The sequence below is a fragment of the Pan troglodytes genome, chromosome 17 (genome assembly GCF_028858775.2).
Source record: "Pan troglodytes isolate AG18354 chromosome 17, NHGRI_mPanTro3-v2.0_pri, whole genome shotgun sequence".
Taxonomy (NCBI): domain Eukaryota; kingdom Metazoa; phylum Chordata; class Mammalia; order Primates; family Hominidae; genus Pan; species Pan troglodytes.
In genome coordinates this window covers 73,961-99,860 of record NC_072415.2, presented here as the reverse complement: position 1 = coordinate 99,860, position 25,900 = coordinate 73,961, and the positions used below count along the sequence as shown (strand labels likewise).

At 42.7% G+C, this 25,900-nt stretch overlaps 1 long non-coding RNA gene across 2 annotated transcripts in view; it reads left to right on the top strand.

Annotated features, from left to right (window-relative positions):
- The first annotated feature begins 2,294 nt into the window (after positions 1-2,294).
- The window catches only part of LOC134808691 (uncharacterized), a 38,675-nt gene continuing 15,069 nt past the window's right edge, over positions 2,295-25,900 (top strand). Inside the window, exons 1-2 of one of the 2 annotated variants that reach the window (XR_010152105.1) lie at positions 2,295-2,357; positions 4,492-4,550. This is a non-coding gene — a long non-coding RNA (uncharacterized LOC134808691). The other variant, XR_010152106.1, reaches the window with a different exon arrangement.

Genomic DNA, 25,900 nt, shown 5'->3' with positions numbered 1-25,900 from the left:
TAACACTATATAAGATTGGTATACAAAAATAACTGTATTTCTTTACCAAGAAATCAAGAATCCAAAAATGGAATTACAGAAATAAATCTTGTTACAATAGAATTAAAGCTGGGGTAACTTTAACATAAGAAGCTTAAACTTGAACACTAAAAACTACAATGCATGGTTAGTGTTGGAAACACCCAGGTACCATCCCTGAGCCTTCTCTCCTTGGCTCTGAGGACTTTACCTTCACGGGGTGAGGAAAGGGTTTGCATTCTTGGCTTTTACTTTATAGTAGGTGGGTTCGGGGTGAGGTATCTGCAAGTCAAATGAGTATTACAATCTCTACTTTTATGTATACGAGACTGGGGCCGACAAAGAGAGGGAATGACAATCCATATCCTGGAAGGCGAATTGTCAGGCACTGATTTCCCCTATGTAACCCCTGCCAATCATCGTGTATTTAAAGGATCCCCAGATACCTTACCAATAGATGTTCAAGAGAGAGGCCTGTAATCTAGGCGTCTGAGAAAGCAAGGCTAGAGATTCCAATATTGGAGACAACAGGGCTCTGGGAAGATTAAGGTTGTGTTTTCTGGATCTGCAGAATAGAGTCACTGAGGAGCAATTGCAAGTTCAGAGGAGATGAAAGAACAAGTCAGGGCATGCTTAGGAAAAGAGAAAACCAGGGATAGGTTTTAAGCAAGAGTCACACTGAGGAAGGGCAGGTTCTTGGCGTCACTCAGGATGGAATCCAAAAGCAAGCCTGTGGTGGAATAAAGCAGCTCTATGGAGGCATTGGCGGTGTTACAGCCCTGCGTCCGCTCCTGCAGGGCAGGGAGCCCTCCGTGGGTTGTGCTCCCAGAGTAGCAGCCTAGGGGTGGCTTGTAGTCATTTTTATAATTCACTTTTAATGACATGCTAATTAAGGGGCGGGTTACTCAGAAATAGCTAGAAATGGGCAGTAACTTCCAGCTGTTTCCATGGCAAGGGGTGGGGACTTCCTGTGCTGCTATGGCACTGGCAAACTGTCACGGCTCTGGTGGGAGCATCTTCTGGTGATCTGAGGCATGAAGTGCTTTCGCTGCCTCTCCCAGTTTCCTCTGTGCCTCTTACCTGAAAGCCCTTCACACCCCCATCTACCCACCTACAAAGTTCACTGCCCTTTCACCCCACACCCGTTTCACACGCACTCCCACATCAATTCCCAGCATTCAAGCTGGCAATTTCCCTGTTAGGAACCTCGGTGGTAGCCGGAGCTCTGAAAAACCCCTAGGCAGAACTCCTTGCCTAGTTTGTGGCAGAAGTCAGGGAAGGAAAGGCAAAGTTCAGGTATTTCGCACAATAAATAAAGATAGGTAGATTTGATTGATGGATGGATGGATGAAACGTGGGAGTTTATGGGCAAATGTTCATCAGACACTGGAAGTGTAAGTTGTCACAAAGATTATGGAGTGCACTTGTCTTATGACCCTGTTATTTTATCCTAGTATATACACTAGAGCATTTTTTTCTAACTGTGTAAATTGAAAGCTCACAAATTAGTTTAGTGAGAGAAAAGATAACAGATTGGAAGAGAATTACCATATTCATTAGTTGTGTTTTTAAAAATTTAAAGTAAAATAGAGACATGAGTTTTTTCATGCTTTCGAATGCATCTATAAAAAATAGACTTGAGGGCTGGGTACGGTGGCTCAAGCCTGTAATCCCAGCACTTTGGGAGGCCGAGGAGGGCAGATCACGAGGTCAGGAGTTCGAGACCAGCCTGACCAACATGGAGAAAACCCGTCTCTACTAAAAATACAAAAATTAGGCGAGTGTGGTGGCGCCCGCCTGTAATCCCAGATACTCAGGAGGCTGAGGCAGGAGAATCTCTTGAACCTGGGAGGCAGAGTTTGCAGTGAGCCAAGATCGCACCATTGCATTCCAGCCTGGGTGACAGAGCGAGACTCCATCTCAAAAAAAAAAAGTTACTCATTAACAGCATAGACCAATTGGTTTCTATTGGAATTTCTCCATTATTTTCACAATGTCCCAGGCTGTGAAACCAGGATCTAATAACGAACCAGAATGCCACATCTGTGTCACGTGGGTAGGGACCAGTCCTGGTCCATTAAGTCCAGGTCTCCAGGTAACTGGACTCACTGCTGGGCAAAACAGAATGTCCGGCGTGCGTTCCTAACAGGGGACCGCAGAGCCTCATAGGAAATGTAGTGTCACCTTCCAATGATGTTACCATCAAGGACCTTGGGAACCAGCTTTTCTCTCTGCGCATGCGCCGCCCCGCCCACTTCGCCATTTTCCTCCGGAAGTGCGGATCCCAGCGGTGGTCCTGTAGCTGAGCAGGCCTGGGTCTTGGTTCTATGTCCCTGTGGGTAGGTGCGAGGGCGAAGAGGAACCTGTGGGCCTCGGGGGATCCCAGGGGGCCAGACCAGTGTTCCCCATTTGTGGGGGCAGACGCGTGGGCGCATCGCGGGCAGGAGGGGCCTGACATGCATTTGCGGGCCGTGGACCCTGGCGGGGGCTGGGAGGACAGGCGTGGGGTCCCAGCAGTGAAGCGGGTTCCAGAGGCGCAGGAGTGGGTAGGCGAGGCTGGTGGCCCTGGGCCCGGAGTCTGCAGGCCGCGCTCCTGTCCTGCCGCTGAGGGACCCGGTTACCAACCCTCATGTAGCTCAGTTTGCCCGTGTGTCCCGGTGCTAACACACAGTTCTCGGGAGACGTTCCCCATTCCCAGAGGAGTAGTGCGAAACGCGTGTGCCTCTAGTCTTAAGCTGGGCGTTTGTATTAGTTGAGTTTCCCGGTGTCTATTTAGCAAGTGAAGTTTCTGGTTCCCTCCTTCACTGTGTGACCTGCCTAGTCCTCCTGGATTGCATTTATGGAAGTTTATACAAGACCTAGTTTCCATGGAGGAACTCACTGCTTCCGCGAGGGAGATGGGGTACTGGATGATGGTCTTCAGCCTTAAGGGTACTTAGTCTTAACTGTGTGTTATAAAGTTTGAAAGGGAGGGTTCCCTATGAATAAGAAGCGCACTTGAAAGAACAGCCCTCTGGTCTAACCTCTCACTGGTGCTTCAGAGGAGGATAAAAGGTCACAGGTGAAGATCCCAGTTTTCCTCGCTCAGGAAATATTAATTCTACTCCCTAGAATGCACAAGATTTGCAAAGACTAGGTGATAGTGGAAGATTTGGAAGAACTTTCAGAAGGTTGAGGTGCATTCGGCTGAGAAGAACAGGCAAGGACCTAGGAAATATTCCCTATTTGAAGGGGCCTGAAAGTGTGGCCTGGGGTGCAGGAGTGACCTGTCATACTTGAAAAGATTGAAATAATCTCCAAATACAGTCCATTTCCTTCAACCTTAGCTTGTTGTTTCCAGTGTCTGAGATATATTAAACCTAGTCCATCACCAAATTTAGGATAGATTGTGAAGTTCTATTGATTGCATTTCATTTGTAATTTAAGACTTTCTCCCCCTACATAATTTCGTTAAAAACATATTGAATTCTATTCACTTAGGTGTAACAGTTAATATTTGCTGTTTAAGGAACTAATTAAACCTTACTGGCTTATAAAAAACAACCACCATTTTATTTGTTTGAAGTTCTGTGGATCTGCATTTTGGTGTGGTGGGTTCAGCTGGGTAGTTGATATGTTTGTGTTGCCTGGATCACAAAACAGGCCTTAGTCACCTGGTGCCTTGACTGAGCCTGGTTGGTTTAAGATGGTTTCCTTCACAATCTGGCGGTTTGTGGTGACTCTTGGCTAGGCCCTGTGTCTCCAACAGGGTAGTTCCAGACCTCTTCACAATATGACTGTGTCCAAAAAGGCAAGAACCAATGGATATTTGCATGACATTTTCCATTGTCCATTCACTGGACAAGTCAGATGGAAAAGCCCAATTTATTGTCAGAGCATAATATGAGGGCTTGGATACAGGGAAAGGTGTTATTGGGAAACATGAGTAGAATGGTGTACTGCAGGAAATACATATTATGTACATTTTAAAAAACGTAGGCCAAAATTGCTGGGTTGCAAGATGCACTTTCCATGATGTTCAGGTATAGAAAAGCAAGATGTACTGTCATGGGAATACTCATATGAAGTTATTTGTGGAATCCACATATTAATAGGAAAATAGTTAATACAGCCCAGTATATTTCTATAACATTTATTTTAGTGAACTTATAATGTTTCTTTGTATTAAATTATTAGATTATATCTTTAGATAATATTGTTACTAAATTAGTAGGTAATACATATTTTTATTCAAAAATAAATTGTGCATCTAATGTCTACCAATTAATGTACTTGCAGATGTATCTTATCTTAACTTGAGTCTTTGCTGCCCCTAATGAGGTGTGAAGGACTCTTCTCCCATGGGGAAGTTTTTCTTTTTCAGGAGGGAGGAGGGCTTTTCCAGGTAATGTGTCTAGAGTGTTGGGCAGAAGAATCTGGGACCACACCTCACCAGTTCTCTCCTTAATCGACGTCATTTGCCTTCTCTTCCAGCTATGTTTCCAGTGTCCTCTGGGTGTTTCCAAGAGCAACAAGAAACGAATAAATCTCTGGTGAGTTGTTTATTTGTTCTTCAGTTTGTTTTACACTGTATTTTCTGAGTTTATGGGTGTCTGTGAATTAAAAAGGAAAAGTAGAAATAAGTAAAACTCAGGTTGAAGGATATATACATAAATAAGATAAAGCTGACCTGTAGATATAGACAGGTTATAAAAGCTTAGAGTTGTCTAAGTTGAGTGCAAAGTTTCCTCTGATCTTTCTGATGCCGAAACAAAAAAGGCAGTCATGTTTGTTACGTGATTGGAATGGAACCCGAAAAGAGAGCATGCTGTGTTCTTGTGGGACAGGAAAGCTTGTGTGCACCAAGTCTTAACCACCACCTTCATTGGTGACATAGATTATGTGCTGGAACATATTTCACACCGGTCTGGCAGTAAGCACTTGTAGTGTTGTGCAGTGGAAACAGTCATCTTCCGCTAAGGCATGGCGTGTGGTGCAGTGGAAATGGTCATCTTCCGCTAAAGCACAGCTTCCATCGTAAGGTATCCTCCTTGCTCAAAGAGTGTGGTCCCAAACAGCTTTTGGGAGGTCCTCCTTGATTCATGGATGAAACCTGGAACATCTTGAGGACTGAGTTAACCATAGGTCCTTAAATAACTCTCCACACCTTTTTCTTAGTTTATCTCTACATGCAGGGTGTGCAGCAGCCTGTTCAAAGTCATATTTTCTGGGAAATATTTTCAGTGTTTATTTGCAATTTAGCCCACTCTGTGTAGTCTTAACTTATTTCTTCTAAACTCACCATTAACCTAAATAATAGTCAAATTTAGGGGGGCTGTATTTGTCTTACTCGAGTCTTCTACCATAGTTGAAACTGTTGTACCCAAGCGAGTTATAGAGAAATGCCACATTTTGAGACGAATTCAGGAGTCCTTTATTAGCTGGTGACTGAGAGATGGCTAACACAGGAAATACTCTCGGCCCTAAAGAACGGCTAGATTTTCTTTTATACATTGGTTTAGAGAGGGGAGGGGGGATTCCAGCTGCAATAAACTTACAGAAGAAAAAACAGACAAAAAACTTAAAAAGACAGATGGTTACAGGAAAACAAACTGTTCCAGGTGCAGAGGCTTTAAATTCACCACAAAGTGATGAGTGAGGGGGCTCTGGGCATTATCTGCCAGACAAATGTGGGGGCTTTATGATATTATCTCTGAGTAATTTGCTGGGAACTGCGGACATCACTTGCCTCAGCACTTTATCAGTTAATTGCACTCTTTGGTATGTTGAAAATCAGCTTGCACAAGTTAAAGTCCTTGAGGAAAGGGGATGGGTAAGGAGCCCTTGATGTCTTGTAAATGAAGGAGCCAAATGGAGTTTGTCTGGTTTGCTCAGCTAAGGGAGAGTGTATTCACATTAAAAACAAGGTTAGCTATCTAAGGAAGAGTCTATTCATGTTAATACAACGTTGGGTATTACAAAACGTCTGTTCATGATCTGGAAATTCTTCTGTGTTAGTTCTGTTAAAAGAAAAACTTTAAAGGAGTTTAATTGAGCAATAAACGATTCACAAATTGGAAAGTCCCCAGAATCACAGCAGATTCACAGAGACTCCAGCACAGTCATGTGGTGGAAGAAGATTTATAGACAAAAGGCAAGCGGCATACCAAAATCGGAAGTGAGGTACAGAAACAACTCAGCGTTTGCCTTGTTTGAGCACAGTTTGAACATTTGGCAGTGCCTGAGTGGTTGAAGTTTGGCCACTGGGATTGGCCAAGATGTAGCTGTTGTTTGAGGTGCATACACTCAAGTTAGGTTTTCATTCTTGTTTACCTATTAAGGTAGGTTGCAGGTCATCCACAAGGACTCATATATATAATTATGGAGTCCTTCTCAGGACATACTTAGTTCACTTTAACAATGCCTTCCCTTTGGTTATTTTCTCAATTTTGAGAGATTGGCCAAAACTTCAGTCACTGGTGTCACTATTACCATTGCAAATGTACTTATTTGGTTTAGAAACCCACTGGGAAATAGAACAGTGAGATTTGAAAAGGTGGAACAAGGACTTAAGTAGAAGGTGTCTTCTTATGCTGGAACATCCTGTTTACAGGAGAAAAACAAAACCTGGTTTGTTCTAGGATTTATGCGTTTCCTTAAAGTCTTAGTTTGATTATGTTCCATTTAGTATGAGTGACTCCATTTTGGTTTGGTTTGTTCTGTTGGGACCCATTGCATGAGCTTAGTTCAAAACAATGGCCTCCCATAATTTTGCTTAAAAAATTCCTCCTTTTGGCTGGGCATGGTGGCTCATGCCTGTAATCCCAGCACTTTGGGAGGCCAAAGTGGGCAGATCACGAGATCAGAAGATTGAGACCATCCTTTCTAATACGGTGAAACCTCATCTCTACTAAATACACAAAAAAATAGCCAAGCATGCTGGCGGGTGCCTGTAGTCCCAGCTACTCAGGAGGCTGAGGCAGGAGAATGGCCTGAACCCGGGAGCCAGAGCTTGCAGTGAGCTGAGATCATGCCACTGCACTCCACTCTGGGGGACAGAGCAAGACTCTGTCTCAGAAAAAAAAAAAAATCCTCCTTTTCAGTCAAGTTCTCACTTAGTTGAGAGTGTGACCAAAATGTAGGGCCTTAGCCTCACTGTTAGTTACCATTGTTTTGGGTTTCCGGTTTAGCACATCACTCCCATTGTTTTGGGTAATGGTTTTAGCACGTCACTCCCATTGTTTTGGGTTCTGGTTTCAGCATGTTACTCCCATTGTTTTGGGTTTCTGGTTAGCACGTCACTCCCATTGTTTTGGGTTCTGGTTTTAGTACATCAGTCCCATTGTTTTGGGTTTCTGGTTTAGCATGTCACTCCCATTGTTTTGGGTTTCCAGTTTAGCATGTCACTCATAGGTTACGGTGTCCTTATGGTTGCACATTTTTAAAAATCTGTTGTCATTCCAGTTGAAGAGATACCATTTGACATTTTAGAGATGGCTGCATGCAAACTCTTAAAGCATTTGAGTAAGTTCAGTGCACCAGGGAGACTCTTATGACTATTGGGATAACACCAAGAATTTGGTATATGCTCCTTACTCAGGGTCCCCATAAATCAAACCACCTAAAATCAAATAGATTAAAGAATGAATTAGATAAAGAATTTACTTGCTTAACTAAGTGGGTTTTTTTGTTAATTCCCTACAATCAAATCTTTATAATACCCAATGTTTTCTCCATATGCCATGTTAGCAGCTGCACAGATACTTAAGATAAGAGTCTCATGATAGTAGAGAAGTCTTGATCTGTGATCTTGGGAAAACTGTTCACATTAAGGATGCCATCTTCTTCTGTGGGGGAACTGTCCTTGTTAGCTTTACCTTAAGGGTTCCAAGGGGTGTATGGTTCCGAGTGTGGAGGGACCCTTCTGAGTTGTAAGACTATGAACCCAAAGTTTAAGGTTTTAAAGTTTTGCTGTCATGTGAATGGCAAGGGCAGTCCTCTGATGTTCTCAGAAGATCCAGTCATCAGATTCTAGATTGTGAAGGGGTTGGCTGTCCTCTGTGAACTATAAAAGGCTTTCTTTAGCTGGTGAAAATACACTTCAGCATAATAATCTACTGTTTTAACATCAACCCTCTTGCGTGGAAGAGCTTTTATACAATCAGAAAACATGCACTGAAAATGACAACTGAATGAAATCCCTTTATAAAATGTTTAAATGGCCCATCAGGGAACCAAATGTACCTGAAGTTTTGATTGTTTTCCTAGGAATATAGGTTTGACAAACCAAACATTGATTATAAACTATTTTAGCAATTTAGAGATCACCACAGCAATATATTTAATTTGGATCAATTTCTCTTTCCATGATGAGTTATGGAATGCAGAACTTTTAATAACAAAAGTTTTAAGGACTTAAGACGGACAAGGTGGCCATCCTGGTTCTTCATAAGTCTGTGCTTAATTAACATTAGACTTACATCCTCTTGAATACCAGCTGTTTCTTCAAATTAGGTGCATGGCACTGGTAACTGATGAGTTATAGGTAATTTGGCTTAGACCATGGAGTTTATTTAAATTATATATCTAAACAATTTCAATATTGGTGATTTAGCAGGCAAATCTGGCAAAATATTTCCTTGATATTCAATTTTTGTTTTACTTGGGTTAGCAGTTTTATAAACCAGTTGGTCTTCTTATTAAACTTTAGGATTTTTTTTTTTTTTTTTGAGACAGAGTCTCACTCTGTTACCTAGGTTGGAGTGCAGTGGCACAATCTTGGCTCACTGCAGCCTCCGCCTCCTGGGTTCAAGTGATTCTCCTGCCTCAGCCTCCCGAGTAGCTGGGATTACAGATGCATACCACCACACCGGGCTAATTTTTATAGTTTTAGTAGAGGCGGGGTTTCACCATTGGCCAGGCTGGTCTCAAACTCCTGACCTCAAGTGATCCACCGGCCTCAGCCTCCCAAAGTGCTGGGATTGCCAACATGAGCCACTGCACCCAGCCTAACTTTTGAGAATTCTTAACCAGTCCAATTATTGGGGGATCGGGGAACTTATAGGCAATTTTTACCCATGATATTAAAGTTATTAGAAACCTGTGGTCCCGAGTGTTTTTCATGGTCCTTTTCATTCTTTCATGAATCTTCTATTCTAGAATTTTGCATGCTTGTGAAGTTTTTAGAAACTGCATCACCATTAAGCAATTAACTGTGGAAATGACTTTAAATAGTTATAGTTAAAGACAACTGATAAGGAAATTTGGTTATTTCTGTGGTCTACAATAGCTTAATAACCATAATTAGGGTGGATGTGGTGGCTCATTCCTGTAATCCCAGCTCTTTGAGAGGCCAAGTTAGGTGGATCACCTGAGGTCAGGAGTTTGAGACCAGCCTGGCCAAGATGGTAAAACCCTGTCTCTACTAAAAATAAAAAAATTAGCCGGATGTGGTGGCAGTTGTCTGTAATCCCAGCTACTTGGGAGGCTGAGGCAGGAGAATCGCTTGAACCCAGGAGGTGGAGGCTTCAGTGAGCCTAGATCACACCATTGCACTCCAGCCTAGGTGACAAGAGCGAAACTCTGTCTCAAAACAAACAAGACAGGTAATTATGATAGCTAGTATATAGGCATATTAGAATTTTAGAATCCTGGCCAGGTGCAGTGGCTCACGCCTGTAATCCCAGCACTTTGGGAGGCCGAGGTGGAAGGATCACGAGGTCAGGAGATGAGAACATCCTGGCTAACATGGTGAAACCCCATCTCTACTAAAAATACAAAAATTAGCTTGGCATGGCGGTGGATGCCTGTAGTCCCAGCTACTCGGGAGGCTGAAGCAGGAGAATGGCATGAACCCAGGAGGCGGAGGTTGCAGTGAGCCGAGATTGTACCACTGTACTCCAGCCTGGGTGACAGAGCAAGACTCCGTCTCGGGGGGAAAAAAAAAAGAATTTTAGAAATCCTATACAATTTTAGAACGGGTTGATGACATAAACTAAATATAACCTGAAGAAGGTTCAACATTATGTTTTATTTTGACAGTGCTACCCATGTGACTTAACATGTTAAATAGTCCTGTTTACCTCTCTTTTGGGTGCTTCAAGGGCCTCTGTAGTATCCCAAAGTTAGAGGTCAGAAAAGACAATTTTGAAGTTGAAATTTGATTTTGGGAAGCCTATTAAATATATTAAAAGTTTAAACACTTGATGTTATGAAATAGAATTCCAGGTCACCATAAGTCATTCATTTACTTAAAATCATGACTTAAAAAAGTTTTAAAGGGCAAAAATCTTTACTCATTGATAGAGGGAAGACTTATCTCCACAAACGATCTGCCTCTTGTTTTTCCTTTTTTTTTTTTTGGTAGTTTATTTAAAAGGCAAACAAATTTTTCATTATTTTTTAATATTACCTGAACATCTTCTTTAAAGAGAGAAAGCCAAATGTCACCCACTTTTTCATAAAACCTTATCGACAAACCTATTATTCTTTCTTTTTTTTTTTTGAGATGGATTTTCCCTCTTGTTGCCCAGGCTGGAGTGCAATGGTGTGATCTCGGTTCACTGCAACCCCCTGCCTCCCGGGTTCAAGCGATTCTCCTGCACCAGCCTCCTGAGTAGCTGGGATTAGAGGCATGTGCCACCATGCCCAGCTAATTTTGTGTTTTTAGTAGAGACGCGGTTTTTCCTTGTTGGTCAGGCTGGCCCTGAACTCCTGACCTCAGGTGATCCACCTGCCTCAGCCTCCCCAAGTGTTGGGACTACAGGCATGAGCCACTGCACCTGGCCATTTTTTTTTTTAAAGATTGCATCTTGCTCTGTCACCCTCCTCACCACATTATAGCTCTGGGGGCCAAGCTGCATCACAATGGAAAATCATGGAATCACAGGAAGAATCCACTCAGCTTTGCAAGATGCTGCCCAAGGGGTTGCTTGGAGTAACCAAATTAACATTTTTCATTCTGCCCAGAGCAAAATACATGTGACAAAACATAGACACGTGCCACTTTGCTCAGCACCCAGTATCAAACTGGTAAGACTCAAACTTGCCCCCAGATGGGCCGTGCCATCTCTAAATCTTTTTAGAAGCTTCTGCATATTAATAGGCATCCCTAGATGAGACTAATTTGGGAGCCCTCATTTTTAAATGCACTTCAGGGCATTATTCATTTGGAATGTTCCACTGTAAGTTATCTTAATAAGATTTTGCCATTTCTGTAAGACTTTGCTGCTTCCCAGGCCTAGTGTATTAGCCAGAAGGAGCTTAGTTTTCCAGAAATTAAGGATCCTATTTTTACCTAAAATATTGGCTTTACTCCCAGGTTCCCTTCATTAACTTAGCCAATGATTTTTTTTTCCTGCCTAAGCATGTGAGAAAAATGAAACAAAGGGGTAGAACACACAAATCCCTGTGAATTTTCAAAAGCCAAATGTTACAACCTTCCAATATTATCATTTACTACCACTTTCCTTCTGACCCAGTCAGATGTAGGAGGCCTCTAACTGGAACTGGATTCAAGCCAGTTAACTACTGGATCAAATCTCATCGTGGACCCGGTCCCTTTTCTGTCATAACTTCTAAAACATCCAGCCAGTCATGGCTGGATAGCAGTTTGGAACAGAAATTTGCTCAAAGAAACTCAGAGCTCAAAACACAAATCCATGGAGCTCTGAAATCCGAGAGAAAATTTACCATGATCCCCAGCTGCTCCGAGAAATCAAAGGACACTAGTGTTACAGAATCCTGAGGTGTCACTTTTCTGCCTGAAACCTCTGGCTGGTGGAGCGTTTACCTGTGTTTTGCTCGGGCCCACTGGGTTAGTTCTGTCCACTCAGCTCATGCTAGTGGTCTGGATCCCACACCTGCCAAGGGCGAGCTGGGTACAGAGCAGTGAGGGGTGTGTGAGCAAGCGAGCATGGGATCTGGCCACTGCACACAGCCAAGCATGCCAGCTGCAGTGGGGTGGGCAGCTCCAGGCACAGGTGCCAGCTCCCTGTGAGGCTGCAGCTGGACCAGGCCGACTGCAAACAGCTTCCACTGTGGGTATCAGGGAATGCAGTGGCACCCAGAAGCTTGGAGATGCAGGACCTGCAGAGCCCCAAAGAAGGTGTCACAGCCCTGGCTGGGGGAGCTCCTAGGTCTGTGTTCCCTGAAGGGACACAGCTCTTCTCTCCTTCTCTCTTCTCTTCTTCTTGCCTGCAATTTGGCAAGCAAGGAGCGCGTTTCAGCCCTGTTTATGTTACACCTCTTTCAGCCCTGCTAGTTGGCAGGTCCCGAGTTCTTGTCCTGAGTCCAGGAAAAATGAGGTATGTGGACAGGTAGAAGGTGAGCAAGGTGAAGAGGTGCTTTATTGAGCCACAGGACAGCTCAGAGGAGATCTGCAGTGGTAGCTCCTTTCTGCAGGCAGGTCATCCCAACGTCTGTTCAGCTCTCATCAGCTGAGAGGAGACGCACGGTGGGTAGCTGTGTCCATAGTGCCCAGGCCGTTCGAGCTGAGGAGGGCCTTCCGGCCACTGCTGAGCCACTCTTAGCCCCACCTCAGCCTCCCTTCTGTGCTTGCCAGTGCCCAAAGTCTGGAGGGGGCCGAGGTGGCAGGGGGCTGGCATGTCAGCACTGCCCTGAGCTTGCACAAACTGGGCCGGGTTGTGACTGTGCCCGGGTTTGGCCTCAACTTGGATCCGAATTTGGAGTGGGCTCTGGAAGCAGAGAGACGCCAGGTGGCAGGACCAGGTACAACTGAGCCTGCAGGGCAGGGGGGCTTGCTGGGCCTCTGAGAGAGCGGAGATGCCCGGGTTTGCAGTCATGGCTGGATGGCTGCAGCTGTGCCTGGGAGGGTGGGGCTCCTGCCTGATAATTTAGAAGGGGCAGGTCTCCCACCCATTCCTGGCTCCCACCAGCTTTGAGGAGCGCACAGTCCCAGCCACTCCTCCCCACTGCAGCCAGTGTCTCCATAGCAACTGCTCCACGTGGGCCATTGCTGCCATCACAAACGGGTCCTTTCAGGTTCCTTCCTTATACCTCAGCACTCTGGGGGTCATTAGAAGCCTTAGCAACACTGCTCACCACAGTATAGCTCCAGAGGCCCTAGCAGTCCTGCTCCCACAGATCCCACTTCTGACACCATCTATTAAAAGAAAATCTCAGCTGAATTAAATTTAAAGGAACTTAATTGAGCAATGAATGATTCACGAATAGGGCAGCCCCCAGAATCACAGCAGATTCAGTGAGACTCCAGCACAGACACATGGTGGAAGATTTATAGACAATAAAGGGAACATGATGTACAGAAATCTGAAGTGAGGAGTGACGTCTAGAAGCAACTGGGTCCATTACAGTTCTCAGCAGTGAGGTCCAGAAACAACTGGACTGGTTACAGTGCTCAGCATTTGCCTTATTTGAACACAGCTGAACACTCAGCAGTGTGTGAGTGGCAGAAGTTTGGCTGTTGGGATTGGCCAGGACTCAGCTACTGCTTTAGGCACATACTCCTAAGTTAGGTTTTCAGTCTTTCTACCTATTAAGTTAGGTTGCAGTTTGTCCACAGGGACTCAAATCTAGAAGTACAGAGTCCTTCCCAGGCCATATTTAGTTCACTGTAACAGTTCCTATTATGACCTCACTGACAGTTCTTTTTCTCTGAATTCTCCTTTCTTCTCAACAGCTTATCCAAATGTTCCACTGGTCCCTGTTCATCTTGCCCTGCAGTTCTCCTTGACTGATTCAGCCCTTTGTGGTTTGCAGTCCTATTTCTCTACAGCTTGGACCTCTTCAGTCTTTCCATCAGAGGTTTAACTCTCTGTTGAATGCTTCTTTGTAGCTATCCAAATTTACCTTAAGCTCAAAAAATTCGAAGTGAAAGCCACATCCTCTTCTCTTCCCTTATGTGTATGGCATTACTACCATGCAGCCAGTGACCCAAAATGGGATTTCTTCTGGCCTTTTCTTGCTTAGATTCAGGCTCATCTGGTGTCAAGCCTTGTTACTTTTGTTTCCGTGTTCTTTTATTTTTATTTTTTTTCTTTTGAGACAGAGTTTCGCTCTTGTTGCCCAGGCTAGAGTGCAGTGGTGTGATCTCAGCTCACTGCAGCCTCCACCTCCTGGGTTCAAGCAATTCTCCTGCCTCAGCTCCTGAGTAGCTGGTATTACAGGCATGTGCCACCACGCCTGGCTAATTTTGTATTTTTAGTAGAGATGGGGTTTCTCTGTTTTGATCAGGGTGGTCTCGAACTCCCGACCTCAGGTGATCCACGTGCCTCGGCCTCCCAAAGTGCTGGGATTACAGGCATGAGCCACCGTGCCTGGCCTGCTTGTTGTTTTCATCTCATCCTGATTTCCGAATACAGGAGAGAAGCTGAGTTGGTGTTCACTAACAAGCACAGAAGCTTTGTTATATTTACAGTGTCATTCTTGGCAAAACCTGAAGGGTGTGTTTGTGGGGTGATGAGGTTCAGTCACCTGTGACCTGTGCATCTGGCCAGCACTGTGGTGACATCCTTAGGAATCCATGGGGAGAGAGAAAGCATTCAGGAGTTAGTGGGTCACGTTTGACAAGGGCCAATAAAGAAATATGCAAAGACAAAAAACAAGAAGAACACTGTCATATTTTCTACCTTTTGTTTATATAAATTTATGTCAATGATTTTAGCTTATGTTAATATGCAATGTATACAATATGCTAACATTTACAATATATGTTTATAGTTTAAACATTTCTGTCATATTTTCAGATTCTTTAAAGATTATATTACGCTTCCTATTTCAGATAGCTGCTTAAAATAAGTAAGGAAAAACGGATGTGTGCATCAGTTTCAACTGTTTATGGACTAAAACTAGTTGATTTCTTGGTTAAGAACAAAAAGTGACAACCTAATTAACTGAAAATTTTAAGTGGGCAGTTATAGTTTTAGCTTTAACGTAAAATATTAACTATGTTCCATTCTTGCATTTTTAACCTAATACTCAATATAAATCGCCACATGCCATGTTTCAGATCAAGGTTTTACTTGTGATCTCTCATGAGTTTTTCAAGGTTTTAATTATCTGCAATGTAACAATGTACCAGTAACCTTACTGGCTTAAACCAGGAATTTATTCTTTTTACATGTCACAATTTTCTGGGTCAAGACACTGGACAGGGCAGTGTGGGTTGGCTGCTTCATGATGTCCCTGGTCTCATCTGGAAGGACTCTAGTGGCTGGGGACGTGAAGCAGGCACCCCGAAGGACTCTAGTGGCTGGGGACATGGAGCGGGCACCGAGCCCTCTCTTTGTGGCCAGCACGGACTTCCTCCCAGTCTGGCAGTGTCAGGTAGTCAGGTTTGTCTGGCTTCTCCCAGGGTGTGTGTCCAAGAGGCCCAGGCAGAAGCTGTAAGGTCTCTCATGATCATCCCTCAGAAGTTCCAGAGCATCTCTCCTGCCACACTGTCCAGTCGTACTCATCACTGAGACCAGCCATGATTCAAGGGGGGAGGGTGATTAGATTCCACCTCTTGATGAGAAGCATAGTAGGAACCTGCAGCAGTCTTTACTACACCACAGTTTGTCCTCTGGCCACAAACTATCAACGTTTCTCCCACATGCAAATTATGCTTTGCCCCTCTCAAGAGTCCCAGAATGGTTTTCCTTATGGCACTGGCTGGTAGCCCAACTGAATCCTGAATCAGGTTGTGGTGGCCTGTCACCTGCACCCACACACACTCAGCCGCAGTGAGGACTGAATCAGGTTGTGGTGGCCTGTCGTCTGCCCCTGATGCACTCAGCCACAGTGAGGACTGAATCAGGTTGTTGTGACCTATCATCTGTGCCCACACACTCAGCCGCAGTGAGGGGACTGGTGTGAAAACAGTCGGCATTTCCCTTTAGAAGCTGTTGGTGGGAGGCAGGAGGGAGGTGCTGCCCTGCAGGCCCCGTCTAACAGTTGGTCATTCCCATAGGGTGCCTGTTACAGTTCTGTGATTAGTGCCCAGTCCGGGTCCCTGAGCACGGCGCCCAGTCCTAGTCCCTGAGAACGGCGTTTGTGTCCTTTTACTCCTCCCTCTGGGCTTTTGTCATTCTCCATGTTCTTTTTCCTTCAGTGCCTGGGTTGCCGTTGACCAACTTTCTCTGCCTTTTTCTTATGGTCAATAGGGTATTCAATGGCTTCTTTTTAATTTTTTTTCCTTTTCTTTATTTTTTTCTTTGGCCTTTTGAGAAAAGAAATTATTTCTTTATATTTTCTCTAAATTTTGTTTGAAAACTGAACTTCCTTCTTTAGATCATGTCCCTCTCCTGTCATATTTATTCAGTGACAGTTAGGGTAGGCTGGTAGCACTTTCCATGTTCTTCCCAGATGTCTCCTTAGGCAGATCTCTGAGATGGTGCAGTGCCCTTTCAGTTTCCATGTTGTGGCCGTAGTTTTCTCACAGTCCCTCAGCACATAACTCTCAGGCCTTTTCCCCAGTTTCCAATGACATTTTCTCACCGTCCTTCAGGCCCTGACCAAGAGTCTTGATGCCCTTCCAGGTTGCATGAATGGTCTCCTTGAGGCCCAGTTACAGGTCAGCCTCACAGTCGTGGCACATATTGTAGCTTCTGATTACCACAGCAGCTCATTTCCAGCTACCATATTCTGTTCCAGTTATCTATTCTGAAGAAACCATCCCGAAAACTTGGCAGCTTAAAACAACCCATTATTACTTGTTTTTTGGCTTAGAGAGTCTTAGTGGCCAGCTCATCTCACTCACAGTTGCAGCCAAGCTGGATTGTGTGAAAGCACAGCGGGGTGGTGTGCAGGGTGGCTCACTAGTGGTTGGGAGTGGATGTTGCTGAAGGCTCACTAGTGGTTGGGAGTCGGTGCTGCTGGAGGGTCAGTGGGGGATGTCAACGCGTGTAGCTAGTCATGGACTGGCCGTGTGGTTTCCATCATGGGGTCTCAGGGGAGTGGGATTTCCTGCCTGGTGACTGGCTTTCTCCTGGATAAGTGTTCTGTTTTCTCAGCCTGGCTTCTGAAGTCCCCAAATACCACCTTTGTCACCTTCTGTTGGCCAAACAAGTCAGTAGTCTGGGCAAGGTTTAAGGGGAATTGGTTCTCACAGAGAGAGGAGCAGGAAAGAAGTTGTCACCTTTAGTCTACCAGAAATATGATTTTTATAACAAGTTTGTTCCAAATACATTCCAGTTCCCCTTGTGAATACTTTTTTGACTCACAGGGTATTTCAAAGTTTATTACTTGGTTTTCAGACATTTGAGGCTTTTCTGGATATCAATTTGTTGTTGGTTTCTAATTTAATTTCAGGTGTTCGGGCAACATACTTTGTATACTATTTCATGCTTGAACATTTTCTCAATTGATCGACATACAGTCTATCTTGGTACTGCCAAGTACCATTTGGGTCAAGATTTTGTCATTTAGATCCGTATTTTTCCTATATTTTTATCTGGTTGTTCCGTCAGTTACTGAGAGAGCAGTATTAATTCACCAGCTATAATTTTGGATTGTCAATTTCCTTCTTTTGTTCTGTTGTTTTTGATTCACATAATTTGAGGCTCTGTGTGTGTGTGTACTTTGTGTGCACTTTGAGGCACAATTTATAATTGTAACATCATCCTCTCTGATTCTTTTATTTTTATGAAATTACCTTGTTTATTTCTGTTGTTATATTTTGTTCTGGAGCCTCTTTCATCTAGTGTTAACATCTCCGTTGAAGCTTTTTATGATTAGTGTCTGGATAGCATATTTTTATGATTAGTGTCTGCATAGCATATTTTTTCTCATACTTTGTGTCTTTGTATTTAAATTGTGTCTCTGTGGATGCCATATTGTTGGGTCTTGCTTTCCTCTCAGGTCTGGCAGTCTCTGTCTTAAGTAGAGTATTTGTCCAGTTACATTGTAACTAATAATTGCTAAGGTTGGATTTAGGTCTGCCATTTTTCTACTTATTTTCTATTTGTTTGTTTATTTTTTTTTAAGACAGGGTCTTGCTCTGTCACCGAGACTGTAGTGCAATGGTGCAATGTTGGCTCACTGCAACCTCTGCCTCCCAGGCCCAACCAATCCTCACTGGATCCCACTGAGTAGCTGGGACTACAGGCGCATGGAAACACACTTGGCTAATTTTTATATTTTTTGTAGAGATAGGGTTTTGCCATGTTGCACAGGCTGGTCTTGAACTCCTGAGCTCAAGCAATCTACCCACCTTGGACTCCCAAAGTGTTCGGATTACAGGCATGAGCCACCATGTCTGGCCTTCGTCTGTGTTTTGATCTTCTATATATTCTTTCCTAACTTCTTTTGGGTTAAATATTTCTAAATATTCCAGTTTGATGAATATTTTGGCTTTTTGAAATAATTTTTTATAGGCTGGGCATGGTGGCTTATGCTTGTAATCTCAGCTCTGTGGGAGGCCAAGGGAGGTGGATTGCTTGAGCCCAGGAGGTTGAGACCAGCCTGGGCATCATGGTAAAACCCTCTCTACAAAAAAACCAAACCAAAATTTAGCCTGACATCTTGGTGTGCACCTGTAGTCCCAACTCTTCGGGAGGCTGAGGTGGGAGGGTTGCTTGAGCCTGGGAGGTTGAGGCTGCAATGAGCTGTGATCATGCCATTGCACTCCTGCCAGGGCAACAGAATAAGACCCTGTGTCAAAAAAGATCATTTTTTATAAATAATTTATTATTTAGAATTTTGGTAACAAACACATACCTTAAAATTTACCGTCATAACCAGTTGTAAGTATACAGTTTTGTAGAGTTAAGAATATTTACGGTGTTGTGTAGCAGATTTCTAGATTTTTTTTTTTATCTTGGAAAACTCTATACCCATTCAACAACTATTAATTTCCCCCTCCTTCCACCTCCTGGCAAGTACTATTCTACTTTGTGTTTCTAAAAATTTGGCTTATATACCTAGGGTTATATAATATTTGTTGTTTTGTAAGTAGGTTCCATGTTATGTGTCAGATGTGTCACGATTTTCTTCCTTTCTATGGCTGAATAATATTTCTTCATATATATTATATATATTACATATATATTATATACATACATTATATATATGATATATATGATATATCATATATATCATATATATCATATATATATATGCTTTTGTTTATCCACCTATTCCTGGAAGGACGTTTTGGTTTCTTCCACCTTGTGGCTGTGTAATGCTGCTGTGAACATAGGGGTGCACATATCTGTTTGAGGTCCTGCTACTAGTTATTCTGTCTCTGTAGTAGTTGGATGGCTGGATCATATGGTCATTTTATTTTATTTTTTTTGAGGAGCCAGTTCATATTTCCACCAACAGTGTTCAAGGGTTTCAGTTTCACCGGCGCTTGTTACTTTCTGTTGGGTTTGAAGTGATGTCCCATTGTGGTTTCTTTTTGCATTTCTCTAATGACTAGTGATGTTACACATCTTCTCATATATCTCATGTATCTGTTGGCTATTTGTATATCATCTTTGCATCTTTGGATAAATGTTCTTTGTCCATTTTTTAATCACTTTATTTTGTTGTTGGGTTGTAGCGGGGTTTTTTGTCATGATCATTCATTTATCTCACAGTTCATTCTCATTACTTGGGCCAGGGTCATGATGATTCATTATCTCTCAGTTCATCCTCATTACGTTGGGCAAACAGTCATGCTGCAGGGTATAGATTATGTTATTCTGTTACTTTCAGGTAGAATTGGGGTCTAGGTTATAATTGTTTCTAAGTTTAGATTCTGAATGAGAATCAGCAGAGGTAGACCACCGCTGCTGGGGCCTGGGGATTGCTGGGAAAAAGGCAGGAAACAAATACAGACCTGACCATGGAGGGTTTGTGTTTCATGGCTCCCATCTGGGTACCCAAGGAACCTACATGTAGCTCGTGTATGGAAAGCCTACACTGCCCACTCAAAGCAATTGAGGATGGAACAGTCTTGGGGCTGGAGCTCATTATTTGGAATGATAACCACATCTGCACAGAGAGGACCTGATAAGATGTTGTCCTTCCATGTATATCTGGGAATCCTGTGTAGGATCTCTCTGTAAGGACAGGGGCAGTGTTGGCTCCTTGGCCTCTAGTTAGCCTCACGAGTAGTCTAGTAAAGGCTTTGCCAACTTGTCACCATCTGTGGATATTCTGGCCAGCTCTTGTTTTCACCCTACTGACTTCTTCAGACACTAGGCTTTTGCTTTAGACCATTCATGGTTTTTCTTCCTCTTCAAATCAGTAATCAATAAATCCTCTTCAAATCAATAAATTTCCACTCCTTTAGGAAACGCTGATCTTCTGGTCATGCCAAGGTTTAATTAACTGGTTTAATTGTTTTTCTGTTTTCTTGGTTTCTTTTTCCTTCTTCCTGGGGGTTTCTAGTAATTTTAGTTTGATGTCTCACTTTCTCCATTTTTTATTTCTTAGTTTTCTTCTGTGATTATTTTCACTGCAGCTGCAGGGCCTAATCCTGGGTTGGCAGAGAACTAGCACTTACTCTGCCCTAATTGGAATCCGGGAGAGATAGGAGGTACCCTTGTGTGAAAATGTGTTTGCTCCTCTCTGCTTCTGGTAGTCTCTCTGTAGGAGTACTTTACGTATTCTGAATGTTCACTTCTTATGAGATACATGATGTGCAACTATAGGTTGAATGTCTCTGATCCAAAAATCTGAAATCCCAAATGCTCCAAAGTCTGAAACTTTTTGAGTGCCAACATGACACTCAAAGGAAATGCTTATTGGAGCATCGCAGACTCAGGTGTTTGAATTCGAGATGCTCAACCAGTAAGAATAATGCAAATATTACAAAATCTGAAACACATCCCAAGCATTTCAAATAAGGGACACTCAACTGGTATTTTCTTTTATTCTACAGTTTGCCTTTTACCCTGTTGGTTGTGACCTTTGTGGTACAGAAGTTTTTAGGTTTGATATATTTTTGCTTTTACTGCCTGAGCTTTTAATGTCATATCCTAAAAATTATTGACAAATTCATCGTCATAAAGCATTTTCCAAATCTGTTTTCCCTAGGAGTTTGATAGTTCTAGTTTTACATTTAGGTTTATAATTCACTTTGAATTAATTTTAACGTGGTGTAAGGTAAGAGTCCAACTTCATTGTTTTGCATGTGGATATACAATTTTCCCAACACCATTTGTTGAAGAAACTGTCCTTCGCCATTGAGTGGTCTTGGCATCCTTGTGGAAGATCATCAGACCATATATGCCAGGGTTGGTTTCTGAGGTCTCTGTTGTGTTGGTCCATAAGTGTGTCAGTATGTCTTTATGCCATGACCACATTTTTTTTTTTTGGCTTATTGCAGTTTTGTAATTGTTTTGAGACCTTTAATTTTGTCCTGTTTCAAGATTGATTTGCCTATTCATGGGCCCTGGAGATTCCATATGAATTTTAGGATAGGTTTTTCTGTTTATCAAAAATGTCATTGGAATCTTTATAAGGATTGTATTGAATCTAGGTCACTTCGAGTAGTGTTGACATCATTCCAAGATGAAATCAGCTAATCTGCAAACCCAGCCTTTCTTTTCATTTATTTGTGTTTAATTTCTTTCAACAGTGTTTTGTAGTTTTCTGTGTTCAAATCTTTTGCCCTTTTGGTTAAGCTTATTTTTAATTTTTATAATGCTGTTGTAAATGTAATACTTTTTTTTTTTTTTTTTTTGAGATGGAGTCTTGCTCTGTCTCCCAGGCTGGAGTGCAGTGGCACTATCTCAGCTCACTGCAACCTGCGCCTTCTTTATTCAAGCAATTCTCCAACCTCAGCCTCTCAACTACCTGGGATCACAGGTGCGCGCCAGCACGCCCAGCTAATTTTTTGGTATTTTTAGTAGAGACAGGGTGTCTCCATGTGGACCAGGCAAGTCTTGAACTTGTGACCTCAGGTGATCTGCCCGCCTCGGCCTCCCAAACTGCTGGGATTGCAGGCATGAACCACTGCACCCGGCCAAATGTCATTCTTTTTAAAAATTTCTTTTCTTTTGTTTTATCTTTCTTTTCTTTCTCTCTCTTTCTTTCCTTTCTTTCTTTTCTTTGAGATGGCATCTCACTCAGTTTCCTAAGCTGGAGCGCAGTGGCACAATCTCAGCTGACTGCAACCTCCACCTTCCAAGTTCAAGCAATTCTCCTGCCTCCGCCTCCCAAGTAGCTGGGACTACAGGTGTCTGCCACTATGCCCAGCTAATTTTTGTATTTTTAATAGAGACAGAGTTTTACTATTTATTTAGAGATGGGTTTGGTCCAGCTGGTCACGAACTCCTGACCTCAGGTGGTCTACCCGCCTTGGCCTCCCAAAGTGCTGGGATTATAAGTGTGAGCCACTGCACCTGGCCTCTCTTTTTAAAATTTTATTTGCAGATTGTTCATTGTTAGTTTATGGAAATGCAACTGACTTGTGTGTGTTACTGTATCCTGAAACTTTGTTGAATTTCATTATTTTACCAGTATTTTGGGAATTTCAGGATTTTTACCCATTACATCCTGTTGTCTGTGAACAAAATTTTGTACTTTTTCCTTTCCAATTTGCATCCTTTTTATTACTTTCTCTTGACTAATTATTCTGAGTAGAAATTCCAGTACTGTGATGAATAGAAGTGGCAGGAAGAGATGTTGCTATCTTAGTCCTGATCCTAGAGGAAAAGATTTTAGTTTTTCACCATTGAGTATGATGTTAGCTGTGAGCTCTTCATGTATAATCTTTATTTACTGAGGAGTTTCCATATATTACTAATTCTTTGAGTGTTTTTATTACAAAAGGTGTTCATCTGGCTCTGGAACCAGATAAATGTTGACCTGATAGAATGGATTGGAATGTCCCCTTCTGGTTTTTGAACACTTTTGGAATATTTTGCAGAGGATTGGCATTAATTCTTCTTGAAATGTTTGGTAAAATTTTCCAGTGAAGTTATGTGGACCTGGAATTTTCTTTTTGGTGGGGTTTTTGATTACTGGTTGAATCTTCTTACTAGTTACAGGTCTCTTTGGATTTTTTATTTCTCCATGATGCAGTATGGTGTTTTGTGTTTCTAGGAATTTATAAATTTATTCTAGGTTGCACAGTTTTGTGGCATATGCTTGCTCACATTAGTCTCTTGTAATCTTTTTCATTTCTGTGGCATCTGTTGTACTGTCACCTCTTTTATTTATGATTTTAGTATTTGAGATTTCTCTTTTTTTCTTAATATAGCTGTGAGTTTTAAAATTTTTATTGATCTTTAAAAAAACAAACTCAGTGTTTTTTTTCCTTTTTTTCTGGTCTTATTCTGCTTATCTCTGCTCTAATCTGTTATTTTCTTCCTTTTGCTTGGTTTGTCATAAGTTTTTTTTTCCCCCTTTAGGTGTAATGTTAGGTTATTGATTTGAGATCTTTCTTCTTTTTAATTTAAGCACCTGCAGCTATAAGCTTCCCTTTAGCAAGGGTTTGAGATCTTTCTTCTTTTTAATTTAAGCATCTGCAGCTGTAAGCTTCCCTTTAGCATGGGTTTGAGATCTTTCTTCTTTTTAATTTAAGCATCTGCAGCTGTAAGCTTCCCTTTAGCATGGGTTTGAGATCTTTCTTCTTTTTAATTTAAGCATCTGCAGCTGTAAGCTTCCCTTTAGCACTGCCTTTGTTGCCTCCTCCTGAGTTTGGGTATGTCATGGTTTCGTTTTCATTTGCTTAAACATTTTTTGTCCTATTGTAATATAATTGTGTTGTTTTTAATAAAGGTAATTAATGAAACACATAATGAATTGTGCTTCTGTTTTTATAATATTTTAAGCATTCTTAACTAAGAAATGTAAATTTTAGAAAAAAATTCCAGGCCAGGCACAGTGGCTCACACCTGTAATCCCAGCACTTGAGGAGGCCGAGGCAGGAGGATCATCTGAGGTCAGGAGTTGGAGACCACCCTGGCCAACATGGTGAAACCCTGTCTTTAATAAAAATAGAAAAAAATATATAAAAGTTAGCTGGGTGTCATGGCGGTGGCCTGTAATCCCAGCTACTCTGGAGGCTGAGGCAGGAGAATCACTTGAATCTGGGAGGCGGAGGTTGCAGTGAGCTGAGATTGCACCACTGCACTCCAGCCTGGGTGACAGAATGAGAGTCCATCTCAAAAAAAAAAGAAAAAAGAAAAAATTTCAGACATATTTATTTGTATTTCAATTTAGAAACTATGATCTCCTAAGTGTATTGACACAGCAACCTGACATAAAGATAAAGAATAATAAGCATATAACAAAACGGAAACTTGCAAATACCTGTTTTTTATTAATTTTTAATTATATATATTTAAGAATTGCCAGGTGCAGTGGCTTACACCTGTAATCCCAGCACTTTGGGAGGCTGAGGTGGGCAGATCACATGAGGTCAGGAGTTTGAGACCAGCCTGGCCAACATGGTGAAACCTCATCTCTATTAAAAATCAAAAAATTAGCCAGGCGTGATAGCATTCATCTGTAGTCCCAGCTACTCGGGAGACTGAGGCAGGAGAATTGCTTGAACATGGGAGGCAGAGGTGGCAGTGAGCCAAGATTGCACCACTGGACTCCAGCCTGGGTGACAGAGCGAGACTCTGTCTCAAAAAAATAAAATAAAATAAAACTAAGGTGTGGTTGACATACAAAAATTACACATATTTAATATATACCTTGTGTGTGTGTGTGTGTGTGTGTGTGTGTGTGTGTGTGTTATGGAGGTTTTACTCTTGTTGCCCAGGCTGGAGTGCAGTGACACGATCTCAGCTAACTGCAACCTCCGCCTCCCAGGTTCAAGCAATTCTCCTGCCTCAGCCTCCTGAGTAGCTGGGATCACAGGCGTGCGCCCCCACGCCCGGCTAATTTTTGTATTTTTTTAGTAGAGACAGGGTTTCACCATGTTGGCCAGGCTGGTCTCGAACGCCTGACCTCAGATGATCTACCTGCCTCGGCCTCCCAAAGTGCTGGGATTACAGGCGTGTGACACCGAATATATACATCTTAATGAGTACAGAGATAAATATTCGCCCCAGGACTCATCACAACAAATAATGCCATAAACTTGACCATCACCCCCCATATATTTCTCATTCTCACCCTTTTTAAAAAATGAGACCGGGAGTGGTGGCTCACGCCTGTAATCCCAGCACTTTGGGAGGCCAAGGCAGGTGGATCACGAGGTCAGGAGATCAAGACCATCCTGGCTAACACAGTGAAAACCCGTTTCTACTAAAAATACAGAAAATTAGCCAGGCGTGATGGCGGGCACCTGTAGTCCCAGCTACTCGGGAGACTGAGGCAGGATAATGGTGTGAACTCGGGAGGCAGAGCTTGCAGTGAGCCGAGATCATGCCACTGCACTCCAGCCTGGGCAACAGAGTGTGACTCCGTCTCAAAAAAAAAAAAAAAAAATGAGATGACCATTTCACCTAAAATATACCCTCTTAAGTATTTTTTTAAGTGTACAATACAGGACGGCCATGCATCAGAGATATATGTGGGTTTGGTTCCAGACCACTGCAATAAAGTGTTATACAATTTCTTTTGGTTTCCCAGTGCATGTAAAAGTATGTTTATACTGTGCTGTATAAAGTGTGCAATAGCATATGTCTACAAAGTATGCACACTTTAATTTACAAATACTTTATTGTTAACCACTGCTAACAGTTATCTGAGCCTTCAGAAAGCTGCAATCTTTTTGTGTGTGTGTGACAGGGTTTTACTCTGTGGCTCAGGCTGGAGTAATTGCAGCCTCAACCTCATGCTCAATCAAACCCCCACCTCAGACTCCTGACTAGCTGGGACTACAGGTGCATGCCACCATGTCCAGCTAATTTTTGTATTTTTTTTTTTTTTTTGTAGAGATGGGGTTTTGCCATGTTGCCTTGACGTCCTGGGCTCAAGCAATCCACCCACCTTGGCCTCCCAAGTTGTTGGGATGACAGGTGTGAGCCACTGCACCTGGCCAAGTTTCAGT